Here is a 16986-nt window from a genome sequence, read left to right as displayed (position 1 = left end):
AAAGGAACATGCAAAATGTGTTGTAAAGCCTGTTGAAGACTGTAAATCTTTAAAAACTGGTAACATTGTGCTGCTTAACTGGTAAAACACAAGAGGGAAGTTATTTTTAAAGATATCCAGTTACCTTGAACTGGCTGCCGTGAAACAGGTGCTGCTCTGTTTTCTTTATTGTTTGTGTGTGTGTGTTAGGGTTGCCAATCCCCAGGTGGGGGCAGGGGATCCCCCGGTTTGGAGACCCTCCCCCTGCTTCAGGGTCGTCAGAAAGCGGGCGAGGGGAGGGAAATGTCTGCTGGGAACTCTGTTATTCCTTATGGAGATTTATTCCCATAGAAAATCATGGAGAATTGATCCACGGGTATCTGGGGCTCTGGGGGGGGCTGTTTTTTAGAGTAGAGGCACCAAATTTTCAGTATAGCATCTAGTGCCTCTCCCCAAAATACCCCCCAAGTTTCAAAAAGATTGGACCAGGGGGTCCAATTCTTTGAGCCCCAAAAGAAGGTGCCCCTATCCTTCATTATTTCCTATGGAAGGAAAGCATTGAAAAGGTGTGCCGTCCCTTTAAATGTGATGGCCAGAACTCCCTTTGGAGTTCAATTATGCTTGTCACAGCCTTGATCTTGGCTCCACCCCTAATGTCTCTTGGCTCCACCCCCAAAGTCCCCAGATATTTCTTGAATTGGACTTGGCAACCCTAGTGTGTGTGTGTGTTTGTAAGGTGCTGTCAAGTCACAGTGGACTTATGGAGACCCTGCGTAGGGTTTTCGAGGCAAGAGCATTCCGAGGTGATTTGCCACTGCCTGCCCCTGCGCACCAACCCTGGACTTTGTGGTTTCCTGCAATGAGTTGGACCAGATGACCCTGGAGGACGCTTCCAACTCTGTGATTCTATGGTTCTAGTGACCAGGGCCAATCCCACAGTTCCTGAGATCTGAGGAGATTGGGCTAGCCTGGAAGAATTGGTATTATTCTCTGCCCAACACATTCAACAGCATCGTATCTTGTAAACAGATGAGAAATGTCATTGAAACAAAGGCTGTTGTCTGAAAAGCGTGAGGGTTCGGGGTCACTTTCCCTTCCCCTCTGGAGATGGTCTGAGCCTTCTCGACAAAGGATGTGGTCTGTAATTGTTTCAAGATCAGCTTCCTTGCTAAGCATGGGACGGCCACTTTGCTATCACAGCTGAAGAAGAAGACAACCTCAACATAAAGCATGTGTGCCTGCTCACTCGGCTCTAGCTAGAGAGCTGATTAATATCCCAATTATCCAAACACAGCAGGATTCTTGAAGGCTCCACCTCCTGCTGCTAGATGGCTCTTGAGAAGCTCAACCACTGGCAGTCAGGATTTAAAACCTTCTTTTTATGAGGGAAATGACATTGAGGACTGAGAGCAAAGGTAGAGATTCAGGAAGCTCAGAGGCAGATGATGGATCTGGCTGGGAAAGATCTGTCTGAGCAGGCAATGGATGACTTTCTTAATGCTCCTTAGGATTGTTGAGGGCGCATAAAAAAGATGACGGTTTTCTCTCTCATTGTTAAGAAATGTGAGTCTGGCTCAGCTCAGGCCCAAACTACAAACTACATGATATGTTTTTTAATAAGATATGTTTGGCTGCCAGCTCTGGATTGTTAAATTCCAGGAGATTTGGAGGTGAAGCCAAGTGTGGTTTGGAGAGGGGAAGGATCTGAGTTGAGAATAATGTCATAGAACCCACCCTTCCAAGCAGCCATTTTCTCCAGGGGGACTGTCAGCTGGAGATCAATTGCAACCATGGGAGATCTCGAGGCCTCACCTGGAGACTGCCAGCCCTATCTAAGGGCTCCCAAGTTGCTGCTGGGGGTGGGGGATCCTCCAGTCTGGCAGGCCCTGACCGACTGGCAGGGAGGAGGCTGCCCAGGGGATTACCCCCTCCCAAGGAGCCTGTTGCCATTTCCAACAAAGTTTTCTTAAAGTGAACATTCACATCAAATTTAGTTAGTGACATATTGAGCCAGGCACGTCATGCAGGACACTCTAGGAATTCGCTTGAAACTCAATAGTTTTGCACAGGGACACTCTAGCAATTTTGGGGGAAACTCTATGGTACCATAGAGTGTCCATTGTGATACATCACTTCTGAGAAAAATTCCCCTGCCAGCAGCTGTGGGGGACTTGGCAACCCTAGCAGGAGCTGATATGACTCGAGGCAGGGTGAGGGAGTGTGGCTGGTTCAGGGTCACCCAGCAAGCTTCCCTGGCATGAGTGGGAAATTGAACTTGGGGCTCTCGGATCCTAATCTCACTCTTAACCGCTACACCCACACTGGCTTTTTATTCATTGCTTCCTGTGAAAGGTCACCTTGTACATCCCTGAAGTTCATGTGCTGAAGCAAGGTTGCTGCTTCTCTCTTCCTCACACCAATGAATCTGTGGCTTCAAGATTCATTGGCTTGCAGCCAGTTGCCCTGCTCACAAGTTACAGCGAACACACGGAAATCTGTCGAGATTATATACTTGATTATTCTCCATATGTCTGTCAGGTAATTCACATGCTGCATTCAACTCAGGTACAGCATTCAACTCAGTGTGACAGAAACCCCAGATTGATCCAGGGACAGGTCCCTGGTTGCATTGGTGAAGTGAGAGCATGTTGGCTCTTTCTCACCAACAGATGTCTGCACATGCTCACCCTTGTGCAAATGGGTGGGTTGGAAATGCCTGGAGTTTTAGTGGTGGAGTCTGGGGAGGGGTTAGGGCAGGGGAGGGACCTCAGCTGGGTAGAGGTCATGCCATAAAGGCTCCCCTCCAAAGCAGCTATTTCCCCCAAGGAGATACTTTCATGTTGTTCAGCAGTAGAACTGTCAGATTGGAGTCCAGCAAGCAACAAGCGTTTCAGGGCAGACATCCTTTGTCAGACACCTGATTGGGGGGTTGGGGGGGGAAGCTTTGACTCTTGAAGGCTTCTGCCCTAAAACTCTTGTGGGTCTCTAAGGTGCTGCTAGACTCCCCCCCCCTCCCGGGGGAATAGATCTCTGCAGTCTGGAGATCTGCTGCAATTCCAGATTTCCAGGCCTCACCTTGAGCTTGGGAAAATGGCAACCCCAGTGTCAAGTCGACGGATTCAAGAATGAGTCAAAGTTGATACTAAGACTTCATTTATTGATAACCAGTACTCTGGCGCAAGCCTCTAGCTTGCTAAGAATGAAACCAATACATTGATACATGGGTTTTAAGATACACTTCAAAAACATTCCTACGGGTGTGTGTGTGTGTGTGTTTACAGTAGGAAACATTCACACACAACTACTAGATACTTTCTCAGGCAATAGATAGCAAATGCCCTTGAACTGTTATGCAAGGCTTCCTCCCACCTCAGGCCCTGAGAAGGCGCTGACTAGTTCCGTCACCCCAGTTACAAATCAAAATAAGAGAAGGGGGGAAGGGGAGCAACTAAGGCAAAACATTAGCAGCAGTGGATCCATTATGATTTTAACAGGGCCTATTGCTTAGGCCATGATCCCCCCGTCTTAAGTCGTTATTAGTTGATCTTGACACCCAGTGCACCTAGAAGAAGAAGAAGATATTGGATTTATAACCCGCCCTCCACTCCGAAGAGTCTCAGAGCGGCTCACAATCTCCTTTACCTTCCTCCCCCACAACAGACACCCTGTGAGGTGGGTGGGGCTGGATAGGGCTCTCACAGCAGCTGCCCTTTCAAGGACAACCTCTGCCAGAGCTATGGCTGACCCAAGGCCATGCTAGCAGGTGCAAGTGGAGGAGTGGGGAATCAAACCCGGTTCTCCCAGATAAGAGAGCTATGGCTGACCCAAGGCCATTCCTGTCAGCTTGTGTTCAAATTGATATTAACCAGAATGCCTAAATTGTTGTATTGCTTACTAAACCTGTAAACTGTAACTATAATTTAGCTGTGGGAGCAGGAGAAGTGGGGGGGGGGGGAGAGGAGCTTGGCACCAAGAGCTGTAAAGGTATTTGAAGTGCAAACTATGTGGCCAGCTCTCAGCCGATGCAAGGCCGCCTGTGGGGGAGAGAGGACGGACGCGGCTAGCTATGCAAGGTATCAGGGTGTGAACCTCGCACCTCTTAGAAGTAGAATGCAACGGTATTGTGAGAATGATCTAAACCCCCTAGCTTTGATCCTGGGCCATAAAGGCCAAGCTAGTTTGTGTGTACCTTATCACTTTCAAAGAACTCTCGTAGCAGTAACATGTATGTATCCAATAAATGAAACTATTTTCAAATGAAAAGAGTCGGTCCATTGTTGGAGCGTCCATGAACCCTACGCTGACAATTCCAGCAGGTGCAAGTGGAGGAGTGGGGAATCAAACCCGGTTCTGCCAGATAAGAGTCTGCACACTTAACCACTACACCAAACTGGCTCTCCAGACAATATGCCACCAGACAATATGCCACCTAACAGACAATATGCCACCAAAATGCATAGAGAAGACAAATTGTACTAATGGAAATTTTATATTGATGCTGCGCGGCATCAGTAAACCTCAAGCTGTGCCAGGGAATTGTCTCTGTTCTGTCCATTTCACTTCCCGTTCCATCAAGCCTGCTTCGGTATCAGGAGTCATCTAGAGCTACAGAGCCCCAGTGCCAGCTTTGCCCCTCCCCCCACACCTTTTGCGGCATCCCTCTGCTGGAGAGGCCATGTGTTTGGGCTTTAATTAGGCTGCCGGAATTTAGGAGGCTGCTTTAAAACGGCTTTCAGCTGTTTACTTTTCATCAGTAAAATCCATAGACTCTCAAGGAGATCTCAACTATAATTAAAAGAGTTATTGAACTAAAAACACTTACAATGCTTATCTCCTGATGGAATGCTGCCAGGTCCAAAGGAAGGGTTCAGACACGCTATTTTTGTATTCTGATGAGATATTCAAACAAGAAAGGGATTCTCATTCCGTTCAGGTGCTGACAGTTGCAGCTGTCACATTGAGTGGAAACGCTGCGATCACAAGGCTCCCGAAGGCAGCCTTCGCTAGGGGAGCATCTGGAATTCAAGCACAATAGCAGGTGGGAGGATGTGGATCCTCTTCTTCCCCCAAAACAGGGCTGGAAGCATCACATTTTGTAATTGAAGCTAACAGACAGTGGCTGTCCCAAGGCTGGATTTCTCACAAGAAATGCTGCGAAACTATGAGAGTACCTGGCTCCTTACACAGAATGGGCAGATTCATGGGAGTCATTTGTCAGCCATGGTAGCTAAATGTCCAAAGGCAGCATATCTCAGAGCCTAAATCAATGGGGTGTTTGTTACCTTCATGTTCTGACAATCGACTTCCAGGAAGAATCTGGCTGACCACTACAGCTACCTATTTCCAGGTGGCACCTGGAGTTCTCCTGCTACTAGAGTTGATCTCCAGATGACCCAGATCAGTTCCCCTGAAGGAAATGGCTCCTTTGGAGGGTGGCCTTGGCAGCATTATACCCCGCTGAGGCCTCTCCTTTCCCCAAACCCCACCTTGTCCAGACTCCACCCCCCAAAATCTCCACATATTTCCCAACCCAGAGCTGGCAACCCTGCAGACAAAAGAATTATGCACTAGATGGAATTCAGTCCAGTCCCTTAAGGCAGTTGGCATGTTTACAAACCTACAACATTCTTACAGACACACACATGCCATCAAATTGCAGCCCCCATAGGGTTTTCAAGGCAAAAGACATTCAGAGGTGGTTTGCCACTGCCCACCTCTGTGCAGTGACCCTGGTATTCCCATCCAAACACTCGCTTCCAAAATCTGACAAGATCAGTCTAACCTGGGCTATCCAGGTCAGGGCATAGTCTCAAATGCATGCCCCCTTTCAAGGCTAATTTCTTTATGCATCACATAAAGCTGCCCTCCCACAATATTTTGTTTACAAACATTAGTATTCTTCTCTCTGAGAAGATATCACGTGAGATGGCTAGCATAGGTCTAGTTTTGTGAGAAGCTACGTAAACAGAACAGCTGCCTTCTTGTATTTTGCCAGCTTATGCACATGCTTTGTATTTTGTTCAGGTGCAAGTGCAACTGTGCCTTCCAATGACCAAGAAAGAATTACAATGTGTGCATCATGCAAATGCATATACACCCCCCTAAAAAAACCCAGACTGCTTTGGCTCCTAAGGCCACTTCTTAAATTCATGGTCCCAGGCAGGGCTTTTTTTGAGCAGGAACACAGTTCTGGCTGGCTTGACATAAGGGGGTGTGGCCTACTATGCAAATGAGTTCTTGCTGGGCTTTTCCTACAAAAATAGCCCTGGTCCCAGGTAGGGTTGGGCATGGACCAGAAAAAAATGAGGTTTGTAAAGGTTTGTGGATTTCACAGATCACAGTTTTTCACAGACTGTTTTGTTGAAGAGACCAATCTGAGGTTCATGCAATCATAGAATCATAGAGTTGGAAGATACCTCCAGGGTCATCTAGTCCAACCCCCTGTACAATGCAGGAAACTCACAAATACCTCCTCCTCACACACCCAGTGATGTCTGTTCCATGCCCAGAAAATGGCAAAGCAACCTCCAGGATCCCTTGCCAAACTGGCCTGGAGAAAATTTGCTTCCTAGCATCAAAGTGGTGATTAGCATTTCCCTGGGCATGTAAGAAAGGGCCATAAGAACTAAGCACTGATGCAACTCTTCTTGCCCTCCCTTTCATTTGTGTGGTTTGTGACTTTGGGATTCAGTAGAATGCCTTCTTGTGCTAAAGATGCCACACTTCTAGGGAATGTCCTCTACCTGTCCTGACTGCCCTCCAAGCTGACTGTCCTCTACCTCCACTCCAAGTTTGGTGAGCTTTGGATTTCAGGAGCAGAGTTATGCCCCCCAAACAGGTGCCCCTCTGCAGGTTCAGGGGAGGGTTGAATGGACCCCCACAAGCTAGAGGCATCAAACTCCCAGAGGACCTTCCTGGGATGACTCTCTGCCTGCCCTCCAACTTGTATGCAGACGGGCTTGGGAGAGGCCGGGTAGCAGTTCTCCAAAGCAGGTGTCCCTGGGAAAGTGCTTTCTGGAGAAATCACAGCTGCAGGTCCAGGAGTGTGTAGAATGGAACCCTGGCAAGCCAGAGGCATCAAACTCACAGTAGATCTCCCAGAATGTCCCTGTACATGCCTGCCTAGTGGTGTACAGTTCAGGCTTGGGAGTGCCATTTAGCACTCCCCTCAAAGTGGGTGTTGCCAGCAAATTTATCTTTTTGGGAATGACATGCACAGGTTCAAGAGGTTAATAGAATGGACGTCATGCAAGCCAGAGGCAGCAAATTCGCAGTGGACATTTTGCTGATGCTCCATTTGCCCTCCAAATAAGAATCCTTCACCCCCTGCATGCCACAGGACTGCATTCCAGGCACTAATCCCAGCTGTAGCAGGGCATTGTGTCTCTTCAGGATTGCTTCCTTCCCCAGTGGTTGGCCAAAGACCACCCAATACTCTTGGGAGTGATTCAGAGGGTGGGGGAAAACATCCTCCCCTTCCACATGCCAACACCATGATGCTGCTTCTGCCTTGAGTACAACCCCTCTGTGCCCCCCCCCCCACACAGCCCAGCACCAGAAAGCAGCTTTGCCTTCCATTCTCTTCAGTCCAGCAGTGTATTGGCAGCCCTTTGCACCCTCCCCAGGGACCTATGCTCGTAGTGGTGCAAACCCCCAACACTTGTCCCCCTCTGGTTTCAGGACTGGGCAACCTGTCACCTGCCCATCACTGCACTGGTGACCTAGATTCCAGGGCTGGCTGAGCCCCCTACTTGGTTACCTGCCAGACATTGAGGACATGGATTCTGGGGATGACCAACCTCTCTCCTTGGTCCCAGGCAGGAGGCAGTCACCTCCCAAACATTGGGGATACGGATGCTGAGCATGGCCGACCTCTCACTTTGGACCTCTACTGGGAAGTAGTCACCTGCCATATGTTAGGGACACAGATTCTGGGGGTGGCTGACCCCTCTCCTTGGACCTGGGCAGAGGAAGATCACTTGCCAGACATTGGGAACATGGATTCTGAGAATGGCTGACCTTTGTCTTTGGACATGTCTTTCCATGGCTGCGGACATGGAATTTGGGGGTGGCCAACCCTTGGGGGGGGGGCGGCCAAGAGGTGATCACCCATCAGAAATTGGTGGCATGGATTCAGGGGTAGACAGGCTGCTTGGGGTACAAGGGGAATGGCTGCAACCAGAATCCATCTTGCCAGCAGAGTGGGCACAGGAGTGGTGGCAGAGCTTGGCAGACAAGCTGCTTGGGGTATGAGGAGGACATGGCTACAGCCAGAATCCATCTGCCCAATGGGGAGGCTGGAACCAAGAAGTCTTTTAAATGTGGAAACAGTGCAGGATGAGAGAAGCCACAGCCAGAATCTATCTCCCCAATGGAGTGGCCAAGCAGAATGACTTGCTTATCCACAGCAAGAATGCCCTAAGTTGAAGACGTTCATAGACACTGGGAGGCTAGAAGTCAACAGTCTTTAAGGAAGAGACTCGGTACATGAGCACCTATTAGCCCATCACAGGTAGCAGTGTTCCTTCCAAGATCCCGATCAGGGTAAGTGTGTGGGTCCTTCTGGGCCAAGGAAACCAACGGCCCTGAGAAATAATCTCAAACAACACTCCATCTCCCCAATGGGGTGGCCAAGCAGAATGACTTGCTTATCCACAGCAAGAATGCCCTAAGTTGAAGACGTTCATGGACACTGGGAGGCTAGAAGTCAACAGTCTTTAAGGAAGAGACTCGGTACATGAGCACCTATTAGCCCATCACAGGTAGCAGTGTTCCTTCCAAGATCCCGATCAGGGTAAGTGTGTGGGTCCTTCTGGGCCAAGGAAACCAACGGCCCTGAGAAATAATCTCAAACAACACTCCATCTCCCCAATGGGGTGGCCAAGCAGAATGACTTGCTTATCCACAGCAAGAATGCCCTAAGTTGAAGACGTTCATGGACACTGGGAGGCTAGAAGTCAACAGTCTTTAAGGAAGAGACTCGGTACATGAGCACCTATTAGCCCATCACAGGTAGCAGTGTTCCTTCCAAGATCCCGATCAGGGTAAGTGTGTGGGTCCTTCTGGGCCAAGGAAACCAACGGCCCTGAGAAATAATCTCAAACAACACTCCATCTCCCCAATGGGGTGGCCAAGCAGAATGACTTGCTTATCCACAGCAAGAATGCCCTAAGTTGAAGACGTTCATGGACACTGGGAGGCTAGAAGTCAACAGTCTTTAAGGAAGAGACTCGGTACATGAGCACCTATTAGCCCATCACAGGTAGCAGTGTTCCTTCCAAGATCCCAATCAGGGTAAGTGTGTGGGTCCTTCTGGGCCAAGGAAACCAACGGCCCTGAGAAATAATCTCAAACAACACTCCATCTCCCCAATGGGGTGGCCAAGCAGAATGACTTGCTTATCCACAGCAAGAATGCCCTAAGTTGAAGACGTTCATGGACACTGGGAGGCTAGAAGTCAACAGTCTTTAAGGAAGAGACTCGGTACATGAGCACCTATTAGCCCATCACAGGTAGCAGTGTTCCTTCCAAGATCCCGATCAGGGTAAGTGTGTGGGTCCTTCTGGGCCAAGGAAACCAACGGCCCTGAGAAATAATCTCAAACAACACTCCATCTCCCCAATGGGGTGGCCAAGCAGAATGACTTGCTTATCCACAGCAAGAATGCCCTAAGTTGAAGACGTTCATGGACACTGGGAGGCTAGAAGTCAACAGTCTTTAAGGAAGAGACTCGGTACATGAGCACCTATTAGCCCATCACAGGTAGCAGTGTTCCTTCCAAGATCCCAATCAGGGTAAGTGTGTGGGTCCTTCTGGGCCAAGGAAACCAACGGCCCTGAGAAATAATCTCAAACAACGCTCCATCTCCCCAATGGGGTGGCAGAGCAGCTTTTGAGTGTGATGGGGAAGCCAGCAAGCTGCCACTGCCAGAATCCATCTCCCCGATAGGGTGACCAAGGGGATGCTGGAAGCAAGGAAAGCCTCTGAATGGGAGACTGGCCAACAGGGCTGGTGCTTCGGGGGGCACCATCTGGCCATCAGGCAGGCTCCTGCAGACCAAAAGGAGGAAGTGCAGGCAAAGGCAGCAACGGCTGCCAAGCCCCAGTCTTTGATGCTGCAGCGAAAATCAGAAGCAGTGCAGCACCATGGAGAAGGAGCATGACTTGGAAGGTGGAGAAGGAAGGAGGTGCAAGAAGGTGGTGGTGGTGCTCAGTGAAGAGGCCAAGCAAGGGGTGGCCATGGGGGACAGTGGGAAGGGAGCTGGGGGCAAAGTAGTAGCAAAGGAAGTTTTCGCAGCTGTCCATAACTGAAGAGGGATGTGGATGTTGTGATGATGGTGTGAATCACCGTGGGATTCTGTTTATGGCCATTATCATTGTGTGGGTGTCAATGGCCAGGGACTTGCAGCTGTGATTTGGGAGCTGAAAGAGCTCTCTGTTGGGGAGGCTGTTGTTGTGCATCTATTTACTCAGAGGCCTGCCCTTAGCTTATGCTTCAGCTACAGAGAGGCCAGGCTACCATGCTTATGTTGTGCTTTTGTGCTGCATTTTTAAACTGACATTATTTTAAAAAAGAAGAGGCATGGGTTTGTTTGCTATGAAGAGTAATTACTATCCTCACTGGTGATAGTTGTTGTTGTTCAGTCACATAATCGAGTTCAACTCTGCGACCCCCTGGACCGAGTCATGCCAGGCCCTCCTGTCTTCCACCATCCTCCGAAGTCTGCTCAAATTTGTGTTAGTTACATCAGTAACACTGTCCAGCCATCTCCTTTTGCTGTCCCCTTCTTTTTTTGCCTTCTGTCTTTCCCAGCATCAGGATGTTCTCCAGGGAGTGCTCCCTTCTCATTGGGTGGCCAAAGGATTTGAGCTTCAGCTTCGGCATCTGACCTTCCAGGGAACAGTCAGGGTTGATTTCCCTTAGGACTGACTGATCTGATCTTCTTGCAGTCCAAGGGACTCTCAAGATTCTTCTCCAGCACCACAGCTCAAAAGCTTCTGTTCTTCTGCGCTCAGCCTTCCTTATGGTCCAGCTCTCACAGCCATGCATTACTACTGGGAATACCATCGCTTTGACTACACGGACTTTTGTTGGCAGGCTGATGTCTCTACTTTTTATTATATTGCCTAGATGATAGCAACTACTGGTGATAGCAACTACTTTTTAACACTGTAGTTTCTGATAGGTAAGGAGGGACATCTTGTGACTCACTGGGAATATCTCTAGCACAAGGCTCGATTCATGCAGGGGGTCTTGCAGCCAGTGTTAGAAGAGGAATGTTTAATGCCATCAAACTGTGTGTGTATTAAAGAAAACATATGATTATTTTTCATTGTGTTGTTCTGTGCTAATAATGTGCAATACTATTTCCTTACTGATGTCAGAAATTGGTGCCAAGCTTGGATTTGCCTTGTAAAACTTAAGTTTAGACTTCCAGCTTCTTTTAAAAACAAAATAAAATGGCACATGCTGGCCAGAGGCAGTCTGGATTCACTGCAAGGGCGTTTCAGTAAGATATTCTCCTGGTTTGTGAGTGAGGAATAGCCCTTTTTTGAATAAACCCAGCCTTGGTTAATGTGGGCCTTGAGCAAATCAAAGGATGGCAGATTATTATGCATCGCCTAACTTTCCAACAAAGCACTGAGACAGCTACTACTGTTTACTACTTCACAACTCGCAAAAGTGGTTTCATGGCTTATTTTAAGCATATTTTTGTAAACTGCCTTAGGCCTGTAGGGAAAAGCAGTAAATAACTCTTTGCTACATTTCATTTATTAGGTACATGGAGCAGGATGTATTATAGTACAGCACCTGAGAGGGCACCCAAACTTTTTAATATCTATCTATAAAGGGGAAACACAGTGCTGTGGAATCTGTATAGACAGCTCTTTAGCAGTGGAAACAGAAGTTCAGCATTCTTCAAAGTGTGCTAACAATATTGTTGGAGGTTTTGACCACTTTAACTGTTGTGGTATGACAAGACAGCTGTTTTCCCCAACTCAGCGATACCTGCCGTCTTTGTTTGCGAGCACTAGAAAGATCAGACTTGCGCATTGAAAAGACATCTTTTGCAGCAAAAACAGAATCGAGGCTTTAACACAGAGGTAAAGATGATGAGACAACAATTTACTGCTTAGGAAAAGACATCCAAAATGACCTTATACAGCTTCTAGCAGGTGCTATAAGGCAGATGATTTTAGTATGTGTAAATTCTGCCAGAGACTACTCAGTTATTCCGGATTACACACCTCGTGTCAATGAACAAAAGTCATATAGAACAAATAACAATGATTGTATATTATGCTGCTGTAAGCACACCATCAGATGATTCTGAGATGTCAGAGCCTGAGGTTATGATAAAAGAACGTTTCTTGGGATTTGTTCCACTAAAGGAGACGACAGGTGGCTTTATGATGAAACTCCCCTTGAAAAAGCTCAAGCAAATAGGATCACCACTTGAGAATCTGTGTGGTCAGGGGTTTGGTGATGGGAGCAGCATGAAAGGTCAAGAACATAATGTACAAAAGAGAGTCTTAGACTTAAATCCCTGCAGTGCACACTCTTTAAACTTGGTGGCCGATGATGCTGTTAAGTGTTGTCAGGAAGTGACAAGTTTCTTTGGTTTGGTTCAGCAGATCTATAATTATTTCTCTGCATCACCTCAGCGTCGGCAGATTCTAACTAGCCATGTATCAGGCATAACTGGATGACTTGATGCCACCTGACTGGCTTGACTTAAACTAGACCTGGCTGCTTGCTCCTGTTCAGCAGCAGTCCCCCATGACAGCCAGTGTGACTGAGCAGTTGCCAACTCCAGGTTGGCAAATTCCTGGAGTTTTAAGGGATGGAGCCTAGAGACAATGAATTTGAGGAGGGGTGGGACCTCAGACAGGTATAATGCCATAGACTTCACCCTCCAAATCAGCCATTTCTTCCTGGGGAATCACTGTTGCCAATCTCCATATGAGAGCTGGAGATCACAGAAAATTACAACTGCTCTCCAGATGGCAAATATCAGCTCTCCTAGAGGTGGTGAGGGGAGTGAGTGCAAGAGTAGGGGGCACTCACCCAGAGCCTCTTTCTAGAGCCCATTGTACTTTTCTTCACAACAGGCCTTATTCCTAATCCTGCCATAACACTATCTACCAAAACATTAAAAAATAGATCTTCTGAAGTAGGCTTCTTCTTATGAAATCTGTGTTATTCATTTCCATCAATTTAGAATCATGTCTGTTACCTTACCACACAGCCTTGCCCTCTCGTGTGTAACTCCACCGCATCCATGAGAGGATTTGATTTTTATCTTAAGGATCAATGCAATAATGTCGGCTTCATTCCAGACATATTTCTAGTCGTTTTGAAATTTTGTAAGATCCATAAGGAGCGTTTCAGCGTTTTTTGCTTCAACATCCAATGTACCATTTCTGTCTCGGATCACCTTATTGCAGTCGTCTATGTGAGTTAATATTTTGTACCACACAGCTGACATTAACACAGAGGGAAAAAAAGATGTCCCACGGAATAAAACAACAGAAATGCAAATCTTCATCCTGGACTCCAGGAAACTCTCCGGCTCCCTTTGAACAGCTCTGGGCTCCTTCTGGGCCCAATGCACCTGCTGCCCCCCCCCTCAAAAAAGGGCCTGCTGGTTTGCCCTCGGCTGCCTCTTCATAGCAATCCTGGATTCCCTTGGTGGTCTCCCACCCAAGTACTAACCGGGGACAGCCTTGATTAGCTTCCAAGATCGGATGAAAGCGAGCCAGCCTGGGCTACCGAGGTCAGGGCAAGCTTCATTCTATAGATTCAGAAGAACTTTAGCGAGGGTGGGTGTCCTAACAGAACAAGACTGCCTGGTTGGTGGAAGAATTTCTTCCTGATGTGATCCTTGGAAGTATTAGCAGGTGTAATGTACTGAGTTGCGAGAAGGCAACATGCTTTATTCGGTGGTACATTACAAGAGAGGGAGCACGCGGGCCGGGCCCCGCTTATATACATTTCCCGGAACTGCCCCCCAGTCCGACCAGTCCAATCCTGGCCAGTTAAACTTCCTGCCACAGATCTTGATGGGCGGGGTGTCTGGCGAGCTACATCCGGGGACCCGTGGGTTTCCCCTGGTCTCCTCTGTAGCGCTCGCCATGCGGCACCTTAGCTAATGTTTCAAGACATAACAGCAGGCCTATAGAATCAAGCTCCTGCCCTTGTGCTGGTTCTAGGTTTGCCAGCTCCAGCTTGGCACATCCCTGGAGATCTGGGGGAGGAGCCTTGGGGAGGGGAGGAGCAGTGTATAATGCCATACAGTAACAGCCTTCAAGCAGGAACTGATCTCTGCAGTCCAGGAGATCTCCAGGCACCACCTGGATGTTGGCAACTGTGCCTCATCTCTCAAGGCTGTGCAAGGCATTGCACCTCATTCCTGCCCTGCAAGCCTCCTGCCTCCATTCCCTGAAGAGGGGCAGCCAAAGAAGTCAGTTTGTGCAACACTGGTCCTTGAAAGCTGTGGTCTGTGTGCGGGTCTGTGTGCGTGTGAAGACCTTGTAATCTGGTGATCCTCTGGGGCTATTGTGCATCTCCACCCTGCACACCCCACCCTTGAAAGCAGGGCCAGCAGCAGTTAGGGGTCTGACTTGTAAATGATGAGCTCTTTGCTCCTGAATGAGGGTCACCAACAATCCATTAAGTTCAGCAAGCAAAGCAGGTGTGATCAGGGAGGAATGCTGCTGAAGACGCCCTTGCAAAAGTAGTTCATGAAATACAGCTGGCCTTCAGTCACAGACAGAACAGGAGTTTGACCACATTGCAAGCAGGTTATGTTTGATTCTCAAGCCTATACTTTGTGGGGATCACAGCACAGCTCTCTCTCTCTCTCTCTCTCTCTCTCTCTCTCGGCTTGGCTTCGCAAACGAAGATTTAAGAAGGGTGCAATAGTCCACGTCTGCTGCAGCCTCGCTGGTGGCTGACAAGACCAATGCGGGACAGGCAGGTCCGGCCACAGTGGCTGCAGGGAAAAGTCTGATTTAGGGTTGGTGCTGTAGCAGTGCGATTCTTCCTCAATCTCCTTTTGTCCTCAAGACCAGCTATGCGTGCGTTCTCAAAAGAAGAGACAGCCTGGTGGATGGTGTGCCTCCATGCGCGATCTGAGGCTAGGTCAGACCACTGGTGATGGTTGATGTGACAGGTGCCAAGGGATTTCTTCAAGGAGTCCTTGTACCTCTTCTTTGGTGCCCCTCTATTTCGATGGCCGGTGGAGAGTTCGCCATACAGCACGGCTAATTGTAACGCATCTGTACATGAATATCTTGCTTGGATACATGGGATAATTCCCCTTAGTCCCCACTATCGATGCTACCAACATATACAAAATCCACCATCCCACTGCTTTGGCTCAAGAATCCCCATTTTGATTCCCCCGTCTGCAAACTGAACCAAGGAGGCTTTATTTCCAGGCTGTTCCTCCAGGCAAATGTCACCAATTAAATGTGTAGCGTTCATTTTGCACCAATTTTCTACAAGTGGGATGTTGGTGGTGTGAGAATGGCATGAAAGAAACAAGTGGTCATTGGGGGAAGGGTAATTCCTTTTACTGAAATTCATCTTTTTAGATGTCACCATTATTTATTCTTCTTATTCTATTTTTTCCTTTCCATTTCTCTATGAGGAGAAATGGGTGTTACCTCCAGCTTTGCAGATGCTCTCTCTCCCTCACTTCAGGGTGGGCCTGTAGCAAGAGGGGAGGAAGGTTTGAGATGGTGTTGCCAGCCGCTGAGATTCCACAGATCCTCCCTTCCTGTCCCACTTCTCTTCTCATTTATGTTTCATCAAAATGGAACTGATTAGAAACTTCCTTCAAAGGTTGCCAGTCTGCAGGTGGTAAAATACAAAGAAAGCCGTGAAAAATAACTAAAGGCATTCACTATCCAATAAACTCTATTTCCATACAATGTAATAACAACACTGCTCATGCATGCAACAGTCTATTACAAAAAATGCATTCAATCCATATAAAAATATCCACTCAAGTACAGGTCCACTGTACCACTATATTTCAGTCCATTCAAATAATGTCCATACAAATATGCATAAACAATCCACTTCAGTTCTTTGTCTTCTTCCTCTTTAATAGAGCAGAGTGCTTGCACAATCCCAATTTCCAACAAGGAAATATATCCAATAATATATATCCAAAAATTGTCTTCTTCTCTTCAATGATTTTAAACATGGAATATAATAAATTGCCACTAACAGTATTGCTTACTAAACCACCATTTCTAACGCCATCTTTATCAAAGAGGCATAATTCATATAATTCCAAACAGAGCATATGTTTTTGTAATAGGCTATTGTATGTATGGGTAGTGTTGTTATTACGTTGTATGGAAATAGAATTTATAGGATAGTGAATGCTTTTAGTTATTTTTCACGGCTTTCTTTGTATTTTGCCTCCTTCCATGATTCTCTTTTGTGTTGCAGTCTCCAGGTGGTGGCTGGAGATCTCCTGGAATGACACAGAGATCAGTCCCCCTGGATACAATGGCTGCTTTGGAGTCCAGGGCATGTATTCCACTGAGATCCCTCCCCTCCCCAGCTTCTGTCTCCCCAAATCTCCAAGTATTTCCCATCCCAGAGCTGACCATCTTAGAAATGGATTGCTGGATTTCATGGAGAAATAAGGTATAGAGGAACGAAGGAAATAGAAATCAAGTGCATAAGTTGGACAAGTACATTTGATTTCTGAGCCCCCCACCACAACCTAGCCTGTGCACTGGGAGACCTTTATAGGGTTTATAGGGGAGCTGACCTCTGCCAGCTGGAGAGCAACTGTAAAAGTGGGAGATCTCCAGGCTCCTCCTGGAGGCTGGCAACCCTAAGTTCAGACTGTTCAAGCCTACCTATTACTACAGGCAGGTCTCAGGAACGTGGTTGTCAGAACTTGGACGAACTTCAGACGAGTCCAATACTTGTTACAAGTTAGGATCTTTATTGAAGAACTACAGTACTAGAGCGACTAAA

The sequence above is a fragment of the Heteronotia binoei genome, chromosome 10 (assembly GCF_032191835.1).
Source record: "Heteronotia binoei isolate CCM8104 ecotype False Entrance Well chromosome 10, APGP_CSIRO_Hbin_v1, whole genome shotgun sequence".
NCBI lineage: Eukaryota > Metazoa > Chordata > Lepidosauria > Squamata > Gekkonidae > Heteronotia > Heteronotia binoei.
Note: the sequence above shows the minus strand (reverse complement) of the source record.